This window comes from Falco rusticolus, chromosome 4, assembly GCF_015220075.1.
Source record: "Falco rusticolus isolate bFalRus1 chromosome 4, bFalRus1.pri, whole genome shotgun sequence".
NCBI classification, from domain to species: domain Eukaryota; kingdom Metazoa; phylum Chordata; class Aves; order Falconiformes; family Falconidae; genus Falco; species Falco rusticolus.
In genome coordinates this window covers 110,673,829-110,697,372 of record NC_051190.1, presented here as the reverse complement: position 1 = coordinate 110,697,372, position 23,544 = coordinate 110,673,829, and the positions used below count along the sequence as shown (strand labels likewise).

The 23,544-nt window shown below is 38.1% G+C and overlaps 1 protein-coding gene across 1 annotated transcript in view; it reads right to left on the bottom strand.

Moving 5' to 3' along the window:
- OSBPL3 (oxysterol binding protein like 3) overlaps nt 1-23,544 on the bottom strand; it is a 90,027-nt gene that overhangs the window by 48,511 nt on the left and 17,972 nt on the right. Inside the window, 1 exon segment of the mRNA XM_037383095.1 lies at nt 21,758-21,883. The gene's annotated coding sequence lies outside the window, so the exon portion shown is untranslated.

Below are 23,544 nucleotides of genomic sequence, written 5' to 3'. Positions count from 1 at the left end.
GAAACAGGCTCTAATTTGCAGCAAAACTTGCTGTCACCAGTACCTTGCAAATACATCCCCAGGACACATTCGATTTAAGTTATACAATACTCTTTGCCTGTTTGAACACACAGCACAATGTTGTGATGTCCTGGAAGTGTCAGATAACTGAAAAAAATGGAGGTCTCATGGACTGTAACATAAAAAGAAGCCATATAACTGCTTCAGGTTCCATACGTTTTGCTCCCCGCCATGCCACAGGATGGCCTCAGAGCTGTTTATTCCCACCTTTCACTGGAGCACACTAAGCCACTTTGGTCTACTCCAAAAAGCCAAATCAAAGGTGTGAGGCTGAGGCGAATCCAAATAAATTTAGGACAGGAATTTTCACAAATGCTAAGTATTAGCCTAATTCTTTGCTATCAAGTCAACAGCAGTAGAAGTAGGCCAAAAGTACTTTTGCAAATGACCTCGCCAGGTGCATTTTAAAGAACTAAGAATAAATGAGTGTCAAATATTTATAGCTACTACATCCTAAACCTATAAACAGCACTTATCTCTACTTATCACCAGTTACTAAGAGACTTACTATTCTACATCAATTAAAGCCAATGTAAAAATATAATACGTAGAATAGGAAGACCTATTTTTTTAAAAAAAAAGTACCATCCCGAGCTGTCCTTAAACCTTTAAAATTGCATGGGTTCAAAGCAGCCTCTCAGTATCAACAATTCATCTCTCACAACTCTCAAAGCAATAAGCTTACAGCAAAATCCAAGTTTTTCCATATCTCACAAAAAAGCAGAAATTAAGAAAAAAAAATGAAAACTGCAGTAAAAAAAATAAAATCAACATTATGCAATTATTTTTGTTACAGCTCTGTAAGAAAAATAAAGCTGTAACAGCTGCTTCAGAGCTGCTGATTCAGCAATGAAAGAACAGCAAAACTGGAAGCATACATCTCATTCTTTAACTGTAGTCTTGTGGATAGAACAGAAAGCCTGATGAGAGTCACATGCACACAGCAAGCACAGGACTGCACAATCCAAGTCAGAGTTGCAAGCAACATTGAGTGACTTTCACAGAATTAAAACAGAATCCGTGCTGAAACCTTTGCTCTGTAGCTATTATTAAACTATTAAATTACATTCACTCATGTCCACCTGGATAAACAAAGCAATAGTCTTTTCCAATTATTGCTTTCATGGATTTCTCTGTTACACTTCAAATTGTCAGCTTTATTCTATCACAGTGTTTCATCAGACTCGAAAAAGGAAAGAATTATTTATAGACTACAGATACGTCACGTACAACAATTGAAGATGTCTTTTCAAGGCAGATATTTGCTGTTCCTGAATTACCATAAGATTCATACTATTGAAGGACAAAGCACACAAATACGGTCCCACTGCTAGCTGTTCTCTTTACAGAAGAAAACCAAACATAAAATAGTTTTAAACAACTAAGTTCTTAAAAGTACCTTTGAAAGCAAAAGTTCAAACAGCTTAGGGAGACTAACAATAATAACAGGAAGCATTTCAGAACTGCCTTCCATCAGATAGGTGCTGTCCCTAGACATCGACCAAGTCACCATCTCTGTGGAGCAGATGCTTTCATTTGCCGTGGACATGTGCTACCTTCTGAAGTAGTCCGTGATGCAAAGAAACAGTTAGTTCCACCCAGCCCAATTCCTTAAGGAGGCTATTGGAGTAATTAAATCATGCTATTTCAGTGACCCAAAAGAAGAAAATTTGGTTCAAACAAAACTCTTCTAATCCTCTAATCAAGAGAGAGACAGACAGAGCAGGAAAGAAGAAAAGCTAGACAAATGACAAACATACCGCATTTAACACCGGATTACTCTTCATGTATAATGTTCACCACTTGATGACAGAAAATCCTGTATGTTCCAGTGTACAGAAAGTAAAAATCCCAAACAAAAAACCAGACACAATTCAGCAGAATACATCCCAAGAAAGACATCCAAGATGAACATGCTTCAATGTCAAGTCTAGTCAGACTTCCCTGAAACAAAGCAAGTATCTGCTGTTTCACTAACCCTTGGAGCAAATAATTCAATCCTTATATTAGAAAAATCTTACGTAAATTTATAAATAGGTCAATCGGCATCCTGAAATGTAAGTATATATAAAAATACCACCTTTCTCCTACATCCACCATAGAAACTGACTATAATACTGCATGCAACGTGATTAATTTTAAATGCATAATCTTGATACTGTTTTCACTCCCCCAGGAGATCTGCAAGAGGTTACATTTGTATAAAAAACCAAGCTTGCCAGGTATATACTCTAAACAGATATGTTAAAAACCTTTGTGACTAGTGATACAGAAAATACATGCAGTAATAGCTGTATTGTTACGGTAATTAGTCAGCTGTCATACCACCTTTTCTACCCCACTTTTAACTGCGTCAAAAATCATAACTAAAAGGACTGACCTAGCTCGCAGTCAGGTCCTAAATAATTAACAATTTTCCTTGTCTGCCACCCCTTTTGGAACAAGCCTTGCCTAGGGACAGCCTGGCAGCCCAGGGCCCTCTAGCACGAGCTGCTGGGCTCACTGGGGTCCCACAGCCCCCCTTCCAGCTTAGCATAACTTACACAGTCAACTGAGAAGCCAAAAGCTGGGGGACCACAGAAACCGTTTTGAGGCCCAGTAACAGAGGAGTCCATAGTCTCCCCTGTCAAGAGGGCGAAGCAGAAAACAACAGCTACTGAGCTGTGATCCAATCCTGCCCTGGGAGCACATAACTGCATACAGCAGTGCTAATGAGGTTGACAGCCCTCCCTGGGCTCAAATAATAACGCAGCGGATCTGTTTGCATTGGAAGCGCTATTCGTCTAGAGAAGACAAGTGAAAGGACAAAGGATGATCAGGCAACAGAAAAGAGAGAAAGGGTTATCATTTCCAGTAAGGAAAGTAACAGGCACATGGTATCATTTTACAGTCTGTACTAAAAACCTTGGAAAGGCCCATCTGTTAGTGATAACGTCCCAGAGTTGGAAACATCACCATCAGAGCTTTGGCATGAGTTTGGCTGCCTTTCATTTTTCTGCTATCTGTTGCTATTTAAAGCTTTTCTTTGTTCACAACAACAAAGATACTCCACTATGCCCCAAGGCTTATTTTTTTTTAAAACTACACTTGTTATTGCTAAGATGTTACTGAAATACACATTGTTTGTTTTCCTAGATTTGGTTTTGATAGCCACAACATTAGTTCTGGAAATATCTGTCAGTCTGCCAGCACATAGTAATTCAAGATCTAAAGACAGCATTGTCTGCACATGAAGAAAAAGACATCACTTTCCTGTCAAACCATTGAAGGCATCCATGTAACTTCAAATCAGACTGTCTCTCTGTGACCTGATAAGCTGCATAATGCTGTGACAAGCATAGATCTATCAAGGCTGACATCAAGCAATATATTTTATTAAACCAGCTGACATAATTGGTTTAACTATGTAGAAAGAAACCAAAAACGGGTCACCTGTGGTTTCAGGTAAAACATCAAGTAGGACTGCTGGAAGAGTTTTCATGGGTCAGGAATGATCCTCACCAAAATCTGAAGAAAAACATCATGGGGTATGTATGAACAGTAAACACAACACAGAGATCCCTTATCTCACAGAGGAAAGCTAGACACATTCATTAAAAAGTGGCAGGATCCAACAACCCTGCTTTGCCCTCTTTGATGTGGTGTTCTACTTTTCACACTTTGGCATCATATATTTTCTAAAACAAGCAAACATAACGCCAAAAAAACCAAACAAATAAATTAGAGTCCCCCTCCCAGATACCTGTTTTTCCACAATACACTGGAATTGTCATGTATGTCTTGTGTCTGTGACTTAATTTCTGAAAGGGAAAAGATACAAAGGAAACAACACTTCCCTGAGAACGTTTAGTGCTTCTCCTTTATAAGCAGGCCTATTAGCTCAAAATTTAAATCTCATTAACTTTAATGACCATGGTAACAAGATTCAGTTCTTCCTAGGATACACAGAAATTCATTTATGCACTTTACGAAATGTAATGGGTATGAGTTATGAAAATGTCACATTTCTTCTTGATTGACTTACTGTATCTATAGAGGTTTCTGTCTCTCAGCCCATTCCAGCACACCTTTTTCAGTGTACTTTACAATATTAGTATTTATAAATGCAGACAGACCTACAGCTTTCTTTTAAATATGCAGATTATTCCTTTACAGAAGGTCTTTCATATTAAGATAGCTTGAAACATCAAAAGATGTGTAGTATTCTGAAGAAGGACAGGTAGTTGATAGCACATCAATATTAACCCTTTCTAACATCATCTTAGGCAAGGGGCCACTAACTTCCCAACACTGTGTTTCTGAATATGCAATGTGTGAATAAACCTTGACACTTTAGATATTGAGGATAATTAGTACTACAAGTGCTAAGTATTTTTGTTATTAATGCCAAAAGTGAGGAATTGTTAATGTCAAGCTTTCAACAACAACAAAAAAAGCAAAAAAAAAAAAAAAAAAGCAAATAGAAAGAAAAAAGACACAGAAACATGTTTCTCTTAAGTAAAAATTAAAAATCTCAAGTTAAGGCTTGGGCTGGAGATCTTCAAGGACAGACAGGATGACACCTGCAACAGTCCTTTTGCTTGGAAACATGTACCACATACACGTATGCAGATGACAAGAACCATGAGAAACAGATGTGGATGGAGTAAACCATGCTCTACATGACAGTTTGTCTTAATCCATTCATATTTATGATTGTAATGAACACCTTGACAATGGGAACCAAGAAAGAAGTTCCACGGATCAGGTTTTCTGCAACATTATCCTCACAGCATAGGAAAAGATGAATGAAACAGACCTAGAAGCAGAGAGATGCAAGATATGGGAAAGCAGATCATAAATCTGAATGATTACATTGCAATGTTTTGCCTAAGCAATATGAAATGGGAAAGTATCAATCACAATAGCTGGGTCGGCCCAAGAAGATGCTTGCTGGAGATGAGGGCCTCTGACTAGGTTAACAGGGCAGCCTTTCAGCAGGAAAGAGACCATAAAAGGGATCCTCTCCCTACCTCAAATGATAGAATCCCACCACCACCTCCTCAAGTTCTGAAACGATGAAGGAGAACTTGAATCCAGCTAGGGTTACCTTAGAGGATCTACTTGGACAGCGCTGGTAAAAGAACTTTTGACCTTGAAAAAGGAAGAAAGTGAACACAAAGCTGCAGAAGCAGCAGCCATGCTTGGGAAGAACAGAAGGTCTGTTTCAGTGTTAGTGCTTTCATGTCAAGTCTTGTCCTATCACTGCCTAGCTACAATGGAATAAAATCTAGAAGCAAGTTAGGAATTTGGCCAAAAAGGAAAGCTTCAATTTAGGACTCTGTGAATAATTTAACACTATTACAAGGAAGAAGATGTATAGAGTTTTAATGCACTGTTTGTTTATTCAAATCTACTACAGTATGATATCCCAATGCAAAAACATGGCCTGCCTCCAACAACAGAGCTTAGAGTTAATACAAAGCTGCTGAGAACTTTTATGGGTCTCAGTAGCAGCTCAGTGCCCCCGCTGATGGGTTAAAGCTCAAATTTATACTCAATTGTAAAACTGCCAAAGCAGTTAAAGGAGTAGGACTTTCTATAATTAATAATAGGAATGTTAATGTTCCTCTTCTGGACATCAGTAGCTCCCCCTGCCAAAAAATAAATAAATTTAAAAAAATAAAGTCACGTAAGTCCTCTCTAATCCACTTCAGTGGAGAGCCATTTGTCACAGGGTGTAGTTCACATACTTTGCTTTGGTCAAAATGCAGCGATGGTCATCACCAACTTGTGGGCAAGAAAGTGGAAGCAATATTATTTTCAACTGATCCAGACAGGTTTGAAAAAGATACTGTCCCTATCTTACATTTAGATTCAGGTTAGTGCAAGCCACCAGCTATCTCTATTTAAATCTAATTAAAAACAAAAGGAATGCTGCATGATTTAAAAAAGCTTCAGCTACATGCCCATTCCGAAGCATTTTTAGTGGTTTAAAAGATGGAAGGCTTTAATTAGGATGCATCAGCAATATGAGAGAATGAATAATTTACAGAAAACTTGATTTGAGCTCAGTGAAAGGGTGCTACAACATAACAATCCATATTTGTTATTTCTAATGAGTACACTCATTTTTTACTTCAGTTCCAGGCACTGTAAGCAGGCCACAGAGACAGCAGACAACAACATGAAGTTTTATACTGTGTGCAGTCCAGTGACTTCGTTGCTTCATAGCATTTTTGAGGTTGGTTATACTTGAACTGCAACTAACAACCTGGATTTTAATTATAGGCTATAAAGCAGCAATAAACAGAAGTGTTTACAAGTTATGTAGATTCCCCTTAAACTGCTTAATATTAGTTGCGTTCTCTCTTTCTACTCTCCTCCCAACCTGTCATCATGTTTGTTTATTTCTAAAATGCTGGCATATGGTATTGTCTTTTGTAGACCATCAGGACTTACAACACAAAAATAAATTAAACCTGTGGTTAATTAGGAGTAGTGAAGCATAAATCACATCCTGACATACTTAAGACATTTTCCATATTTTTAAGCATTTTTTATAATTTAAAATTTTCTAATTTTTCATATAACGCACCTCCTGAATTTCTGAAAAGGAAAATAGAAAAAAAAAATAATTTCTTAAAGGAAGGTGCTAAAAGCAGGTTTTTTTTTTAATAAAAATGTCTAAAATAACATGAAGTTGCCAGAAACATAATACTGAAAGCTAATTTCTTAACAGATGACAGTCATGCCCACTTCACCCATGCTGACCTACATCTTTTTCCTTAACTTTTATTAATAGTCATCTTTCATTGACTGTGTTTCCCACAATTTTGCCAGCAAGTGGTATTTTTAGGATAAAAGGACTGAGAAACTCATTCAAGTACATCTGTTTTAAATGGTAAAATACAGAATGTATAAAGGAGAAAAACACCTTTACTAAGCTTATGCATAAAATTGCACTTTTGACATAAACTTATCTTTTCAAAGGCTGCTCAAGACTGAAACTCTATGTACAAAGTTTTCACCAAGTCCTGACCACAAAACTTGAAGTCTGCAGACATTATAGTATTTTCATAACTCACATTTTCTTCTAGAAAAAATACACTTGTGCCATACAGCTAAAACACAACCATTGAATTGAAATTCATTATTTTGTTCTATGCATTTAATTGTGAACAGGTAGAAAAATTAAATGCATGTAGAAAGTGAAGAGCTGCAGGAGGAATGTGGAAAAAAAATACTGTGAATTGTAATTTAAGTCAAGAAAATTTAAAATTGCCATATAAAATGCACGCAATCTTTTCTCCTAAGCATTATCTTTACACTGTTTTTTAAAGCACATCATAAAATTATCTCCAAAATATTCAAATCTTTTACTTTTGTTACTCCAAAATAACAAGGATTTACATCACACATCACATTAAAGATAAATCTTGGAATGACCAATGGCAGCTGGAAGGGGTACATTTGGAGAAGTTATATCACCAGCATTTGCAGTTTTCCAGTCTTCTCTTCTGTAGTCAAAAATAAGAAAATAAGTCAAGTGTCTGTCCTAGCAGCAAACAAACAAGGTGGCCACAGAGGCCAGCAGTTCTCCAGCTCCTATTGCAGACTGTCACCCTCCAGCATGCTAACTTGCCTGACTGCTCATCTGCATCTGGGGAAAAGAGCAAGATGGTTTGAGCATATTTTTACTTCGTGTGCAATGGAGAGAGTGCTGCAAAAATATCCTTTTGGAAAGACTTACAGGTTTTCCTGGAGTAGAAGAGGTGAGCTTCTATGTAACAAATTCTTTATGGATTAAACTTATGAGCAGCATTTCATGGTTAGCAACATGAAGATGTCAAGAAGAGCCCCACAAGTATCTGATTGCCTAACAAAACTAATGGACTAGTTTCTTTTTTAACTGAAGGACAAGCCCTCTGATGTGTCTCATTATAATGATCTTCCAGAGTAGAAAACTCACGCTAATTGGGAAAATCATAAAATTGTTGTTGTTGAAGCTACTCCCACATTGTTCCCAGAGTGAGATGTTGAAAGATTGTTCTCTAGTGTGATTTTATAATCCTGGTTAGGCAGATGAACAGCAAAGGTGATCATTGCTTCAAGTCAGTAACCAAATTCTAAAATAAAATACAGTGACAAAACAAGCAGGATCTCTTGTCACGCTCCAGTATCGTTCGCATCACCAGGAGAGGTGATTTCAGGAATAGATCGCTTATCATGCTGAATGGGTATCATACTTTTAAAAGGTGAAAGTCAAGAAATACAGAGTACGGTACAACACAACATATTTCTTGAGCACCTCGTGTTGTATTACAGCTCTTCATTTTGGTCATGCCAGTTCATTTAGGAAGCCCACACATCAAAATCCAAATAATTTATATTTGTATCAAGTAAAAAAAAGTTATTGAATTACTTGGAGAAAAAGATTCTGATCTGTCTCCTTATGTTTCTCTCCATCCAGCACTATTAGCTTTCTGAACAAAGATTTTGAAAGTGGAACAAATGGGAGCCATATGCCAGGCTCTCAATAGCATCCAGTGAAAGCTGCCTGCATCCTCCTGCTTCCCAAAACACCTACCCTAAAGCACAGTTCATTTAGACTGACCCAAAACTGCATTAAAAGCTTTCACATGTCACATTTTGCTTTTGCATAAATTATATATACATATCTAATATATAATACATACATATATAAGTTATATAGCATTCCCAGAAATGCAAATCTCGACCAACCACCAACCTATGCAAAAATTCAGTATAATTCCCAAAAATGAGATGTAAATTTGCCTTTACTCCCCATGGCATCCAGCAACTCACTTTGAAAAGTCTATCATTTGCTCTTGTGGGCTGTCCATACAGTTCCAGCATACAGTATTTTAAAATAATTAGAGCTTCTAGCAAACGCTGTGATGCACTGGTTTTGCTGCCTTGTGAAGAGGGATCTGACTTAGTATTAATTTTGCCTGGGGATTCCACAAACTGCTTGAACAGAACATCTGTTGCCAGTTTGTACACTCGCAGCTCCATCTCTCCATCTTCCTCCCTGACCCACTCTCTGTGCCTGGAATAATTTCCTAGAGCTAGACGAGGACATGGAAAAAGCATGAGGCATTTGGAAGTTAAAACCAGCAGCTTAACCACCTTATACAGCAAATTTAAGAGGCTTAAACTCACCAACAAGTGGAGGAATTGTCAAGCTGGACGTTATGCATTAAGCATGAGAAAGTAAATACATGTGACAAATGCATTTCTTCCCATGTGAATGTAATGATTCTCAGCTAATGTATCTAAATTAAGTCACACATTAGTTATGTCTGAACAGAGCAGAGCGACAATTAACATTTTGTACATAATCAACCACTGGCTTTTTTATATTCAGAACCATTTTCAGGGATGCTGCAGGCCTGACTTTTCTTCAGCTGAGCAAGCAGCAAGATATTATTTCAACAACATCCACTTAAGAGTAAACAGTCTTTATGTCCACATGCACAGAAACAGAGTATTTCACAGGTAGCAAATTAAATTAATCATGTGGAAACAAACAGTCCAAATCAGGTTGCTACGATTTATCCAAAACCACTGAACAGCCTTCCGTTTGATCTTCCCTGTAACATCCTGAATCAGGACTCGTGCACCACTGCTAACAGAAATAAACATGTAACAGCAACGCTGGTTTTCACAATCATTTCAGAGTACTCTGCAATACAAATGTATGCAGAAATGTAATTACTTTTGTGATGTATATAAAATAATATTATATTTATAATATAATAAAATTAATATTTTATACATATAATATATTTTAAAAATTAAAATATTCTTTCTAAAGGAAGGTAAATCTTCCCTACCCTGCACTTAATAACATGTTACCTGTTGTTCTCAGACCCCAGCTTAATGACAGAATTTTTTCTAATAAATGGTGGCAGTTGTGGCCTGATGCTGCCAGGCTGAAGGACAATTAAAGGTCATTGCCTATTAGATTACACTAGCCTCATGACAGAGCGTATTTGGAAGCTAAGGCAGAAGCCCCCTAGCTCTGAGGAGCTGCGGAGTCTACATTTCACTCAACATCTGCATCACTTGGGCTTTCTGAGCTGGCCACTGTACTCAGATCCGTCCGTGTGCCACCTGCCTGGGACACTCAGGTGGATCGCAGCCTTGCTGCCTACCAAACACACCTTCGGCAGCAATATTCCATTTATCAGGCCAAGAACTTCTGCAGCACCTTCCACAGCAAACCCCACAATTCCTGCTGGTCATTAAGCTACTTTATTTCCAATACCTATATAAAGTCTGTGCATATTTATATACATGCTTTCCATACATATACCTGCAGTGATGCTATTACCTATGTGCTAATGATCTTTTTTTTAATCAAGTCTTAATGTGCACATTTCTTGTTTTCTGTGACAATGCCCTTGTGATTGAAATGCATACATTGTATCTAGCATGTTGTAATCTGACTTCTGGGCTATAAGTTAAATAAAATGAGATGTGTAGTTATGGAACTGAGAAACATGAATTTATCTTCCCACAGGTGATGATGCTAACAGTACAGCTGGAGCATCCCACACACAGCCAGATATCCAGGCAAAAGACAGTGTTAGTGGTTCATTATCCTTTGCAAGCCACTATTAAAAGGCCTCCAGCTTATAGCCAAAGATCCCACTTCAGAAGTGTTCCTCGAATTCTGTGCTGCTAGTCATGAATTAACCAAGTCTGAAGATGCTAACAAGATAAATCCCAAAATATTCAAATCTGCCTAAACAGATGCACACTAAATAATCTGTGGCTTGACCAACATAACTCTGCAGAGCTATTTATACCTTCCTCCATTAGAACTTGAAGGAAAAAAAGAAAACTCTGAAAGTCATTTACCTTGAGTTTCATTTCAGTCTTAATGGGGTGAGACTGACCCTTTCAGTATCAAAATCTTCAAATTTGCTTTTTCAAACATATAAAAGAGGCAGGACAACACTGACAGGAACAAAACACAATGCATTTAGAAATAAGATTTTTGCCCTGATAAGATTTACAGAACCCTGAAATCTGTTCGTGATTTGAAAACATCTACTTCTGCTTTGAAAAATATATGCATTATACAAAGCCAAATATCTGATTTTAAGTGCAGAAAGATAAAGTTGTAAGAAATTCTTATCACTCCTTTCTTTCTTTCATTCCTTGTATTTCTCCAAAGCCTGTAGTCACTGTCCTCTGTACTTCCCACTGCCATGCAGAGATGATGACTATAGATGCATGGTACCGTTCTCCTACCACTACATCCACTTTTACTAAAGCATGGCTCATTTCAGTTATACTGTTTTGACATACTGACAATCTGAAAGATACTCAGCATTTAGGAATGTCATGTGTTTCTTCTTTTGACAAATACTTCTGTGATATTGTTAAAAAATATTCCATAAGAAATATAACTGCAGGGAGAAAACAAACTTGAGAATTACACAGCAAAAACCAGTGAGAACTTGCAGGCATTTCTGGGGGTGGGAAAAGAACAGCCTTAAATAAAAAATGAAGTTTCTCATTGCCAGTGTTTTGAACAAGACATCTTGATTTTTTCAAGTGAGCTTTAATGATACAGTGTAAAGCTACTTCACTGGGGGCAGGTGTTTATTTTTCCTCCCCCTTTCATTTCAAGGGCCAAGTTTGTTTGTTTGTGATTGCAGCTGCTACAGTTTGTTACAGTCCGTATAGCTTGAGTGTTTAGGGATTCTCTTTTTTGTAGTTTAACTTTTTAAATTAAATGAGTATTATTATTCAAGTTGATGATACATTAAGTCATGGCAACTGTTACTGGTAGAAATTGCGTATACCAGCCTTGAAAACAGGCTTTTTTTGCCAAATATATCCAAAGTCAAGTCCTATAATATAAATTTATTTGGCTTTGTGTATACACTTTCTGGAATAGGATGTGCAATTTCTATGAACTTGAAAAAAGTAATTCAAAGACAGCCTTTTTCACACCAGATTGTATCACCCGGATGAAGACCATAAGAAGGGTCTGAAAAAAACCAAATGCTTTATAACTATTCAGGATGAGGACTGATGCACTTTCTTCTATGGCATTTGGTACTGGCCAGTGCCAGAGGCAGGTATAGAGAAGCACAAAGTACATCTGTATAGGGCTTGCATGGCAAGGGAGGCTACAGGTGTGGCTTCTGTGAGAAGCTGCTAGAAGCTTCCCCTGTGTCCAACAGAGCCAATACCAGCTGGCTCCAAGACAGACCCATCGCTGACCAAGCCCAAGCCCATTCACGACAGTAGTACCACCTCTGTGATAAGGGAGGGAATTTACTGCACGACTGCAACTGCAGCTGGAAAAAGGAGTGAGAATATGTGAGAGCAAGAGCTCTGCAGACACCAGGGTCAGTGAAGAAGGAGGGGGAGGAGGTGCTCCTGGTGTTGGAGCAGGGCTTCCCCTGCAGCCCCTGGTGAAGACCCCTGTGAGGCAGGCTGTCCTCCTGCAGCTCATGGAGGTCCGTGGTGGAGCAGATACCCACCTGCAGCCCATGGAGGACCCGCACCAGAGCACGGGGAGGTGCCCAAAGGAGGCTGTGATCTGGGGGAAGCTGTGCCGGAGCAGGCTCCCGGCAGGACCCATGGAAAGAGAGAAGCCCACACTGGAGCAGGTTTGCTGGCAGGACTTGTGACCCCACAGGGCACCCATGCCGGAGCAGTCCTTCCTTGAAGGACTGCGCCCCATGGAAGGGACCCATGCTGGAACAGTTTAAGAACTGCAGCCTGTGGGAAGGACTTATGTTGAAGAAGTCCATGGAGGACTGTCTCCTGTGGGAGGGACCCCAGGCTGGAGCAGAGGAAGAGTATGAGGAGCCCTCCCCCTGGGGGGGAAGGAGCGGCAGAGACCACAAGTGATGAGCTGACAGCAACCCCCTTCCCTCTGCTGCTGTGGGGGAGGCGGCGGAGGATTCGGGAATGAAGCCGAGGCCAGGAAGAAGGGAGGGGTGGGGAAGGTGTTTCAAGATTGATTTTTTGTTTCTCATTACCCTACCCTGATTTGATTGGCAATAAATTGAACTAATTTCCCTGAGCTGAGTCTGTTTTGCCCGTGATAGTAATTGCTGAGTGACCTCCCTGCCCTTATCTCAACCCACAGGCTTTTCATTGTATTTTCTCTCCCCTGTCCAGCTGAGGAGGGAAGTGGTAGAGCAGCTTTGGTGGGCAGCTGGTGTCCAGCCAGGGTCAACCCACCACAACATCCATCACAGCATCCCCGGTACCCTGGTCACCAGCATTCCTTCACCAAGGAGTCTGCAAACACAGGGTAGATCAAAACCTCAAAACTTGCAGGGGGAGATAGTTGCAGGGTGAGATGCTGAATCATGCTCTTAACAGCTGTTACTTAGCTACCACCTCTTAATTAGTTGTTCCTTTTACATTTTCTTGTTAAGTGTATGGTACTGAAAAAAAACACCAAACCCCAAACATAAATCATATGCATGCAACAATTTTAAAGGTGAAGCACAAGCTACATTTTGGCCAGATAGAACAAACAGCCTTCTAGATTCATTGTCTAAGCAACAGCATGAATTATGGCCTGAGGGAAGAATAATTTTACATTTAGACTTTAAAAACTTTAGAATTTCTGGTCAAGGGGTTACTGAAAACAGGCAAGTGAACTCTCACTATTCAGCCACCTCCCAGCACCATTTGAGCTAGTAAGGAAAGAAGCTTTGTCTCCAAATTTGATACATCCAAGTATTTATCTGGAAAATCGCTCAATACAGCCTACTTCTATAGGAGAGCCCCTGCTGCACAAAGACAAGAAGATGATTTAATGCAGTAACCCACCCGCACCCCCATTTCTTACAGCCAGCCACAGTTCTCCCTCACCCACTGCTGACCTCCCATTTCTTCTCTCCAATACATCCTCCAACAACAACGCATGAAAGAAAGGAAAGTGCATGCTGTCAAGGACTGATTTATAAGAAAACCAAATCAAGCAAAAACCTTTATCAGTCGTGCATGCTTTGATAATTGGTCATACAGTAAAGATACAGCATATGTGCCAGAAATTCTCCAAGCTCAGTGGTCTGCAGTAGAAAAAAACCTCACTGGTCTGCAGTAGAAAAAAACCTCACTTTTATTTACGTTTTCATTCCTTTATGTTTACTTAAAGAACCCATTTTATCCATTAATCTCTTTTCCAAACTGTAACACTGCAGAGCAGAAACTGAATTTAATTTAGAAGTCTTTGGTAGTTACTCCTTGTAAAATGCGTTATTGAAAGTGAATTACTATCTGATTGTTATTTAGGATGCGGCAGTTAAAGCTTTCGCATATTTTATGATCTGTTGTCTTTCCCATTAGAAGAACAGAAAGGAAGGAGATGACAGAACATTAGAAAAACTGAAACTGTGGTCATTCTGAACAGCCTGAAAGATGATCATAAAATAATCATAAAATCATAAAACAAAAATAAAACATAATCTTGTCAAAATGTTTAACTTTGAAATTTTATTTCTGAATTATGATTACACTGCCTGATGATAGTCTACTAAATATGATTTAAGCTGAAAAAGCAAATTGAAGTAGCATATGCTTAAATAGAAGGTTTTAAGGGGACTCTAACCATGAGATTAGAAAGAGCTGTCAATCACTCACTTGGAATCCAGGCTGCTCTGGAAACTTAACATGACCTTTTATAGCAAAAGTCTAAAATATACAAAAAGTATATTTTAGACCAACGTCATCTTCAGGTAATGTATGCTGCCTAGGTTTATGTGTTGTCTATTGCTCATTCAGAGGAGGGAAGGCAATTGGGAACTGAAAATATTGCTTATTCTTCACCTAATAAATTAGCAAAATACCAACAAACTCTGGAAGGGAACAGCTTTTACACTGCTTAAGTACAACCAGAAACAAATCAGTACAGTGGTACAATTGTGCATTTCTGATTTAGTAAATTAGTCTTATGTTGCATATTTTAAAATTTAGTGTTTAAAACTTCTTTTTCAGTATTTTAACCAATTTCAGTGGAAATACAGCTTACCACAGATTACATACAGAATATGATCTTACTTACCATTCCAAGAGTAATAAAGTGTAAAGCTAAGAATCAGAATTAGACATATGCAATGCTACATAAATTCTTAATTAATGAAGCAAATATGTACAGCTGTCTGTGAAAGTACTTTGTTTTGCCAAGCTAAGTTTATTACCAAATATCCACATATAGTTCATTGTGTTTTAATGAGAATCAGTCTTTCCATATCTTCATAAAAAGCAAACATACAAAAACGATTAAAGCAAACAAAAGATGAATTATTCTGGATTTAGGGATACTTGTCATTTTCCCAGTATCACCTTAATTTACATGTCCACAGAGATATATAGCATGTTTCTTCTTTATGGGTAGGGAAATCAGTCTGCTTTGTTTATATTTTTGAATCCCCATTTCATTACAACATGCTAAATTTAGTCAGAAGTTTACTTGCTATAAAAGCCAAAGGCACAGAAAACTTGCAAATTTATACTACGCTTATGGCAAATCAAAATCCACTGAACTTTTCAGTTCTTAACTTTGCAGCCTGTCTCTCTCCATCCAGTTTCCTTCAGAGTCCCAGAGCTTGACCTAAACGATGAATGCTTTTTCCATTTCTCCTGAACCAAATGTTTTCTCTCAAAGCTGCTGGTCAGATGCTGGAAGGTGTTACAGGTAAAACTATAAAGTAGCATACGTTAGAACACCTTTTACCTTGCCAACCACTTGTTAATATCATTTTGTTCAGCTATGACAAAAATAAAAGCAGCAGGTAAGGAGCGGCCCAGCATTAATGTTAAAAACTGCATTAGCAAATGGTTTCAACCTTTAGAAGCAAAGAGTTGCTGCTCAATAAGAGCTGCCTTAAAATTACACGTAAAGGAACAGGGCACTTTTGCAGTTCTCCTTATCCTTCTCAGCAGCAACACCAAATTCTATCGATGTCTCTCAACCAGAAAAAACATGCAGCTTTTTCACTGCCAACACAGTCAGCACTGCTGTCTCTGGACTATGATTGTAGCTGACAGCATTACCTTTTAGCTAATGTAAGAGCCCCCAAGAATTAAAATTATTTCATTTTTGTAGCACCTGACAGCTTGTTAGCATTTCCAAACACCTGCTGCACTACAGAAGGACAATTTTCTAGTACTAACATTGTCACTAATCATCTAGTATTACACTTTTAAAGTAGAATAATAATTTCTTTTATTTTTCTGAAAGCACAATTCCTGCTGCTTAAAATAAGCTACTACTTGCAGTACGTTCAAACACACCTGTGGACAGCTGTCAAATTGTTCAGATATTTAAGTACTGAAAAAACTCCTGGGGAAAAATATATACACGGACAAAAACTGGGGGGTGGTGAGTATAAAGAATCTTTTTATTATTTTTTAAGGTAAGGCATCATATGAAATCTGGTCTTAGATCAAGAAGTTTTCCCTTTTTTTTTTTTAATAACTTGCCAGCCTCCAAAGATACAGTAGCAGAGCCCAGGTCTCCTCTAGGAGACAGGGAGGCACAGAATTCACCCGGACAGAAGGGAAGGTCAGCGAAAATTACAGTAAAACATGCTGCTGCATTGAAATCTTCTTGAAGTTTTTAATAATAATTTTATACTATATTGCTCTGATGCTCGCTATCACGCCTGGAAGTTACCAGCCAGCATGTTTTACTCCCTACCAGATAAGACTGTGCCTGGTCTTCTGCCAGAATCTTAATGTTCTTCCAACATAATTTCAGCTGACAGGAGAACGTATTTTTCTTCTCAAATGTTCTTGCTATGGTTTTGTAACTAAAAAGCATGTGTCTCCATAGTAGATGTTCTCTCCCCTGTGGCACATGCATAGAAGTCTAAGTTTTTTTAAAAAAATCTTATTAAACAAATACTGCAAGTGTTTCATTTTCCTAAATATATTTCTATTTATTAATCACCATTGATAATTATCTTTGGTCAGGTTTGACCTTTTTCCATTCCTTATATATGCTTTGATAAGATTTGCAACAAAAAAAATCCTCAACTGATTACACACTTGGACCAACAACTGAGGATAAAACAAGATTAACACACATTACTACAGAAGCACAGTGATTGTGAACTTTACACAGGTGTCTTTAAAAAACTATACTGTTAACATATTACTTTAAAGATTGAGTAAACTTTATTTCTTCTTGAAAAGTACCTAGTTTAATCATCATATTTCTCTGCTTAGCACAGGAAACCTCTGCTAACCTAAAGTAACAATATAGGGTTTATTTTTCTTCAAATACTTACTGCTAAAAGAACTTGCCTTATGAATTAAAATGAGGATATGACCTTTTTGCAAAAGCACATGGGAGTAAAAGGCGTTTAAACTAGGAGTCAGTGAATGAGCAAAAGAGTCACTAGAGGCCAAAAACATATCTCATTGACTATTACACATGCCAAGATTGAAGATTCAGTCCCACATTCTCATTGCCACACTACTAAAGAAGTCCACCAACAACTGCAGCCTTCTTTTCCCCTCTCATGCCATTAGCTTGCATGCAAAACCTTTGCTGTTGCACAGCTGGAAAGCAAGGGGCTTTGAAGCTCGTAATAAATAAATTTCTAAGGGCACCCTTGAAATGTGACAAATCTTCTGCCTTCTGATGTATATGAAACATTCTTTTCATTCTCCTCCTAGTGGACAAATAAACAACTTACCAGAGTTTACATAAGGAAAGAAAAAGTTACCCAATTTTTTTTAGAAAGATACGGCTGATGGAAACATAGGTTCAAACACAAACCAAAAGACAGAGACAGTATCTTAGAGCTACTCTTAAAATGAGGGGGAAGTTTTCATGGCTTTTCCAAGCACAAAACTGATTTACATCAGAGGACTGACTGAGTTCATGACATTCTGATGAAAAGCATGTGCTCCTGCTCAGTGAGAATGCAATGAAAACATTTTCAGTGGTAAGAATCTGCACTACCTATATTACTTTCTGGAAGCAAAATGCAGAACCTCACTTTGCATAATTCTCCTTGTAGTGCTAGTAAGAAGGCAATTTGTTCCTGTTGCCAAAACGCAGGGTGGCTATCCTGGTTGTCTCTGGAACAATGAGACACATAGCAGTTGCTACTTTCCTCTGTGTAAGGAATCAAAAATTTGATTAACAGGAAACAAGATTCATGGTCTTCTCTTGATAACGATCTCATGATCTAGATTCATGATCTAAGTCACTTTTGGTTACGCTAATTACCTATTTTAAGCGCGTGAGTTCATAGTCTCTCCCAAGGTAGGAAGCAGTAACTATTAAAAAGATCTGAATTACCATGTCTGAGGCAAACAGTGTTCCTACTGCAGGGGGATCAGTCTGTGGCCTTGACACCACAGGACCAAGGAGTTCACAACCTTTTCACACCACTTCAAGCCCAACATCAGCCTGACAAGTTTGGCATTTACCGGTGACAACTTGCCCTAAAAGATGCATTTAAGCTATGACTGATTTACAATGCTGTATTAACGAAACTGTGCCTGTACATTTGATCCACCTTTTCATAGTTTCAAAACACATTTAATTTTACTGACACAAACTCTAAAAATGACTTTGTTCTGTAATCATACTGAATCAGCAGTCCAGTTTCAAACAGCTCCTCTGTCTAACCAGGTTTTATCTGTTTAAGACTAAAGTACCTATGATCGAAACTAAAAGTTACAAATTATGCTCTTATGAGGTCAAGTTATCCTGCTTCTTCACACCTCCCTTCCCATAGATGCCCATCCTGATGCTCATATGTATAGTTTATTTTAGTCTTAAACAATAACATAAAATTAATCTGTATCAATAGCAACTAGTAAGACAATAAGTTGACAAACTTCCTTTTTCTCCCCTACTCCACTTTTTTTGCAGGAACATCATCTACCTATGCTACTAGCCATTGAACAAGTTAGTGCAAGTGTTCATAACTAAATCCACAAGAAACACATTGGAATTCATCTGGGAGAAGTAGCTTAAACTCATAGACATGAGCTTGCACACAAAGAGCAGCTAGGGTTGTGCACACTGGTTATTCTTGCATTTACAGATACATGCACACTGAAATTTGACCTCAGTTTCCTTTGAAAGAAGCACTAAATGGCAAATGGCACATTTTAGCACAGAATTTATATCTGTACAAAGAGCTTCTCATATAAGACAGTTAGCAAAGAGCCAGCAGTCGAGCTGTCAATATTCTCAACTCTTCTGTCAATATTCACCTGACAAAGTAAAATTAAATACCTTTCGTAAGATTTACTATGTCAGTGGTCCAAGTGAGAGATGTACATAATATTTATACTGAAAAACTAAGCTAGGAATTTTAGGTTGGCAAAACTGAGACAAAATACAAACAAAGGAATACACAGGGGCTCCATGAAGTTTCTTAATAAAATTTATGATTGAGGATCACTTCCTTCATTGTTTTTTCCTACATCCAAGACAGCAGTAAAAAATTCCTCCGAAGGGTCAGTAATACATGGAAACTGCTTCTGTAAGAGCCACAGGTTCAGTTTTCAACTGTGTGAAAACATATTTAAGATAACTTTAAGGTGAATTCACTTTGAGCACCAAGTACCGGTTTTTTCCTCTTCCAAAGGCATAGAGCTATTCAGTGAAATTACACCATGTGAGATTTAATGTATCTCAGAAAAAGGGTATTACAAATTAATGCATTCCAAGAATATATGCCAACAGGATGGTACTACATCAGTATGAAAACAAAAATATTATTGTTAAGATAAATACCAGTACTCATTGCAGCCTTCTGCTACAGCTATTGGAGGAGCAACAAAACATTCCCTTTCTATAACTGTTCAAACTCGTTAGTATTTTTACCCCTGTAGATCTACCACCCTTCCTTTCAGCAACTATCAAAACTGTCTTTCAATGGACAGCATTCTTGCACTGGAAAGATTAGGATAAAGCAGTGAGGTCTTGCCCTGACTTTTTCACAGGTTTCCTGCATGACTCCACGTGCAGTCATGAATATATCTGTTCCACAGGAACCCCCCCGCAAATAAAATAACCACGTTGCACACTGGGACAGGGCAGGTCTATATTAATTTCTGCCAGGTACACTGAAACTTTTTTGAAAGTCATTAGACAAGCATAAAACATTGCTTTGCTACTTAAACATAAAACTTCCCAATACAAACAGCTAACTGTTTTGTAATTGTGTTTGATAAACTCTGCTATCTGCATAGGTAAAAGGATCCTATAGCAATAGGGCACCTCCCAGAGAGAGCCCATTGTAGCAGTACGGCAGTACCTACCAAAATAAACAAACCAAGTATTTTCCAGTCTTTGGTCTCCTCCTCCAACTCTTTTTCAGCTGCTAATCTGTAGAAGCTGAAAACACACATGGACATTACTGTGCTTTACAGCATCCACATCTAGCAAAGATTCAACCCTTGTGCCTGCTACATACTTCAGTTTTCATGACTCATCTCCAGCTTTCCAGAGGAAAGGAAGTCCTGCTGGGCAATATACAGCTAGCGATACCTTTTACATGCTCACACAGAAACTGTGAGAGATTTAGTCTAAAAGAATTTGCCAAGCTTAAAGCAGTGACTAAGCCTACACACATACAGATGTGAGTATAATGGGAAATCAGTGCAGAACAGCAGTGCTATATTCTGCTTTACAGGTAAAAGATCCACGTAGGCCCGTTAACACTAATTTCAAGACATTAGTTTATATACAATCACAGCACTGCAAGAACTGCACAATTCAGAACATCTAGCCTTTCACAACCGCAAACAAATATGTAAATTATATGCATGTAAGACTTAGATCATCACACCTGTCCTATGTGCCCCATAATACTAATTTAATGCCTATAGGTTACAAAGGCCAAGAATATGTTAAAAAAAATGTTAAAATGTAGCACAAGCAGCTAGCCGGGAAGCTCAAGTACATTATCAATGTCCCTACCCCAAAATATAAATTATTAAGTATTCAGGATGCACCGTGAGTACTTTGACATGCTATCAGAGAAGGTAAAACACCACAAGTGCCATAATTGGCAATATGACTTGGGACACAATTTTATTTTAATGATAAATCTCACAATTAGCGAACACTCGGGCAAAAAACATGCCCGCCAGCAACACACACAGTTTCTCAATATCACTGGTAACAATCTCAACCTTGCCAAAAGCCTATCTTTGGCTGCAGTCTATACAGAGCATTTCAGAATGAGACACAAACCACAAAGAGCGCAATGGGTGAGAATCCTTTCCTGGTAGGTGACCAGTGGAAACCCCAAAGCCTAAGATTAAAGGGAAACCGTACAACCCAACAAATAGTTTTTCCAGTTCCCTTAAAAATAACACAGTTCTGAGGTATTTTGAACAATTACCCTTATCTCAGCAGAATACAAGGTTACATTAGCACAACTTCAGGTTTACCTATTCGATTTCTTTGCTAGGTTCTTCAATTATTCTACACATGCAATTAAGCACAATGTATCATCCCAAAAGGGGGCTGAAGTACTGCCTCTATGCCAGCTACACTGCAGTCCTCTCCCATTCTCCATTGATGGAGTGATTCTTCATGGCAAGCAGCTTCTTACACAGCTTCTTTCATCAGCTGCCCCTCTAGGGCAAAACAGGCTCCACATAAATTTAATTTCTGCTTTCCTATAGGGAGGGCACCACATCCATGATATAAGGCAGACCAACTTACAGTAAGTGGGTAGTCTTTCAGTGCCAACTATGAAGAATCTAAATCTCCTCCTCCTTTACAGCAGTGAAAGTCTGAGCAATTCCATTAGGCAAGATGTGGCAAGCTCACAGGAGTCTTGCGCTGGATCTGAAAAACAAAAAAAGAAAGTCAGATGAGAAATAAAACTTCCTGCTGCATTGTCCTTTCATACCTGGGAAGCACACAAAGCAAGGAGTACAACATACGAGTATCTGGAAAATTTTCTACCTTGTTTTTTCATGTGTTCCACCCCCAAAATTTACTTCCCTAAAATACAGAACCTGCAGCTACATCTTCCTTTCCTGAAACATACATATTAGAAGTTCAGGTTAGTAACATTCTCCTATATAACTAAGCAACTAAGTTTCAGTCTAGTAACACACTAACAGAGCAATGCATTTTTTAACAGAAATCTTTCTTGCCCCAAGGATCCAGAATTCTTCACAAGTGTGTAACTCTGCTGAGGGTGTAGGGAACCCACTCAAACAAACATCTTGTCAGTACAAAGAAAAGACACAGAATAATCCTGTACAGAAAGATGCCAGGGTTACTACTCTGACAAACTCATACCACTATTCAATTGTTGCTTTGAAGCACTAAACACGCAGTTTTAATATTTAGTCAAAATGCACTTTTTCTGAAGACAATCCAGCCTTACGGTTTTAGCAGCCTGCAGAACTTCTCTGTACAATATGAATACTACCAAACAGAAATCACATATGACAAAGTAACACAGCTTTGTGGTATTTTTGAAGAATTACCCTCATCTCAGCAGAATATAAGGTTACATTAGCACAACTTCAGGTTTACCTATTCCATTTCCTTGCTACGTCCTTCAGTTCTTCTAGACATACAATTAAGCATTGACGTGCTTTATTTGAGCTAAAAAGGATCAATGGTTTAGTCTCTATATTCATAGACCATACGGTTCTTCATTCCAATGATTAGATTTGAATTTCTGTTCCACCGAGTCAGGTCACATATCAGCTTGATGCAGCTCCAAAAGGCTGTAATCAATACCAGAGTAACCAGTGTCTGGGCACCACGTATCATTTACTGTTTATAAAAACTAGCACATCATTAAGCTTCCTCCAGTGCTCCAAGGCTTTCCCCAGCTTTCATCAAAATCAATATGAAAAACAGAAGTCTTCCAATTATTTGTACCCTAGATTCAAAACCAGTATCCACTGTTACAATTTATTTTTTCTTAGTTATTATTTCTATCTGTTCTCAATAGACCACACAGCTTCATTTCAGTAATGAACTAAATTCTTCTGAATTTCTTATTTACATTACTACCCTTACTGAATATTATTGTTAAAGTGTTAGCATGTTTTCCAAAGAAAATAAATCTTTTTCCCCGTTCTCAACTCACTGAGCCGAGTTTTAAGCAATTCCTCTGTCTTCTTGTATCACTTGTCTACAATTAATCATTTCTAATTTCATGTTTACACTCAATTCCTTGCTGCTTCTATGTGTTACATTCCTGAAAATGCTACTGCCCCAGCTGGTTTGGAGTCTAAACATCTGTGATTTAATTTTAGGATTAGTTTTTTTAATGTATAAACTTGCGTATTTTTAATAACCCAAATATTAAGGGCAGAAGTCTTTAAAACTAGAGTAAGAAAGAACACTTCACATGTTAACTTTGATATTTTAGATTAATCTAAGGTTCTTTCATTTGTGCTGCCTTTTAAGATTAGAGACCTAAAATAGGTATTAATACAAGAGTCTATTGACTTTTTTAGCTTGTATGAGCATGCAGAGGG